This window comes from Gambusia affinis, linkage group LG13, assembly GCF_019740435.1.
Source record: "Gambusia affinis linkage group LG13, SWU_Gaff_1.0, whole genome shotgun sequence".
NCBI lineage: Eukaryota > Metazoa > Chordata > Actinopteri > Cyprinodontiformes > Poeciliidae > Gambusia > Gambusia affinis.
In genome coordinates, this window is record NC_057880.1 from 27,279,360 (window position 1) to 27,282,495 (window position 3,136).

The window sequence follows — 3,136 nt, forward strand, 5'->3', positions numbered from 1 at the left end:
CTCAGAGTGAAAATCAACCTCCATGTTTTCACCCAAGTGTTCAAATAATTAGAGATGTTCAGAAAGGAAGTCTGTAGAAGCTTTTATCATGCAGTGGTGAGTGAATCTTCAGCAGCGTAGACTGAGCGTTCGCATTCTGTATAAGGGGAATAAGAAACACTTTACTGAATCAGTAAAGAATCCATCTTTGCTAATTGGATTTTCATGCATTTGCAGTGATTTATAAAGTTGGTTTTTGGTTGTTAAACTATTTAAAAGACAGAAGATAAAATATTCAGCCGTTCTTTGTATATAAATATTTATAAACGAGGCAAAATAAGCAATAAAAGATCAAATCTGATAAAACTACTGACAGCCGGGATGAGTATGAATGTTTCAAACTTAAAGAGGCTTCATGTTGTAGAAAGTGGCGTGCAGAACAATGAGGAAGAGGAGGATGAGTGAGGAAGAGGAGGATGTGTGAGGAAGAGGAGGATGAGTGAGGAAGAGGAGGATGAGTGAGGAAGAGGAGGATGTGTGAGGAAGAGGAGGATGAGTGAGGAAGAGGAGGATGAGTGAGGAAGAGGACGGCAGCAGGAGGGGGAGGATGAAGGCTGGGACTGCAGAGAAACAGGAGAACTTTATTGGAAAAGACGAGTTGTGCAGAAAAGTGAGTGGATGATGTGAAATGAGGTCGGTGTCAGCTGGGATCAACAGAACCCGTTCAAACCCGACCCAGAATGTGGCCCAGGTCCATTTGAGCAGGAGGTTGTGTTCTGAACTCCTGAAACTCAAAGAAAAATTATTTTACAACCAGAGGTGATGAATAGATTTTACATTAGATCTAAAAATAAAACATTTAGTTTCTTTACTCTGAAACTAAACCTCAGATTTACATTTACTGCATAAATAAACTTTGTTTTTCCGTTCCCATATATTTCTATCTTATGTTTGGTTTTTGGTTTTCTCTGTTCATAAATAGATGAGACAAAGTTACATTTTCCATTTCAGTTGTTTTGGTTCCTGATAAAGAGACGATGTCGGTTCATCAGGTTTCTTGTCGCCTCATTTAAAATATTTTTAGGGGGAAAAACTTCAGTTTGTGGTTATAAAGTTAAATTTGAACCTTGAATCACTCTTGCAACGTTTCTTGATGATTTTTGGTTTGCTTCTCATCTCACTGCGCCTGAAAAATAAAAAACATCAAAACATGCAGCTCCGTCTGAAAAGACGTCAAACTTTTGGTTTTACTGCAAGAGAAAAAGCAAAACCAGTTCAACCAGGAGCCGACGTTTGATACTGGATTTCACTGACTAAATTAATTCATTTCTAGTTTGATTTTCATGATTCCAGTTTAGGATTTTTGAGATTTCACCCAGAAATGTTTCACTTAAACTACTTTCAAAGCTTCAGATAAATGTGTTCACTTCATGCATCAAAATGTGGTTTTACTGTAAATTAGACAAGTTAATCTGTCCTCACCATAGAAAACTTACGGTGAGGACAGATTAACTCAGGATGGGAGCTGAGGAGGCGAGACAGCGACAACCAGAGGAGACGGGAGGTTAAAACTGGAGGAGGTTAAAACTGGAGGAGGTGAAGCCAGTTTGACCCCATCACTCCCACCTGCGTCCCGCCCCAGGTGCTCATGGGAACTCCACGACTCACCCAGCCAGTGAAAAGCCACCAATGGGCGCTCGGCACGCCGCCCCTCCCTTCAGTCCCAGTTTTCAGGCCCGTTGCGTGACCAGTAATCGCCTCGGCGTGCGAAGCTCCTCGGCCGCCATCCGCCGCCGCGGGACATGTGACCCGCTCAGCGAGGCCCGGCTGAATAATGCAGGAACGGCGCCGCGGACGGCGAAGGAGCATCGGCTTTAAAACGTGACCATGGTAAGGGGTTGACCTTGCTGCTGTATGCAAGGTCAAAGGTCAAAGCCGGCGCTCTGACGTGGAGCTGAATAAAATCCTAATCTATTGGAAACTAAGAGTTAACGTAGATCTAGTTTCTGATCAGCTGGATTAAAAACACACATTAGAATCTAGTTCATTAAAAACGGTGATTCTATAACAATCTGTAGAACGGTTTCAGTATTTTACACCTGAAAAACGTTGGTAAGTAATAAAGTTTTTTACATTTTAAGGAGCAAAAGCCACAAATTAAGATCTAGAGAAGGAAGAAAAACATTTTACAAAGATTAGAGAGCCGTCTGACCTCATCTCTTCTACGTTTCCATGGGTTTCAGGTTGTTTAGTGGAGCAACAAAGAGCACATGACAGCAATCACACGGCTGGAGTGTCTGACAGAGCAAATTAATTAGGCTGGAAGCAGCACAGTCGGCTTTCACTGGATGTCTGACGGAAATGTTGGAGAGAAACTTTGGTGGAAACGAGCAGGAAGTGAGGCTCCGATAGATCAGTTTCAATAGATCAGCTCCTATAGATCAGTTTCAATAGATCAGCTCCGATAGATCAGCTCCGATAGATCAGCTCCTATAGATCAGCTCCAATAGATCAGCTCCTATAGATCAGCTCCTACAGATCAGCTCCTATAGATCAGCTCCTACAGATCAGCTCCTATAGATCAGCTCCAATAGATCAGCTCCTATAGATCAGCTCCGATAGATCAGCTCCGATAGATCAGCTCCTACAGATCAGCTCCGATAGATCAGCTCCTATAGATCAGCTCCGATAGATCAGCTCCTATAGATCAGCTCCTATAGATCAGCTCCTATAGATCAGCTCCTATAGATCAGCTCCTATAGATCAGCTCCTATAGATCAGCTCCTATAGATCAGCTCCTATAGATCAGCTCCTATAGATCAGCTCCTATAGATCAGCTCCTATAGATCAGCGTTACGATGAGCTCCCATCTTTCTCAGGGTTTAAGACGGTTTAATATCGTACGGCCTCTGGCTTCAATAAACGTTTAATTCCTTGTATATTTTTGTTTTATGTGATTTCTGTCATATATTGTGATTAAAACATTCAATAAGTTCCTGTGATGAACAGAAAGGCAACAAAACATCCGAACCCAACAGAGACTAAGAAGTTTCAAAACTTTAAGATGAAATTCAACAAAATGTTTCATTTTTAAATAGTTTAACAGACGAATATTCAGGGTTTATTTACAACTAAATGAATAAATCAGCCTCTTCAT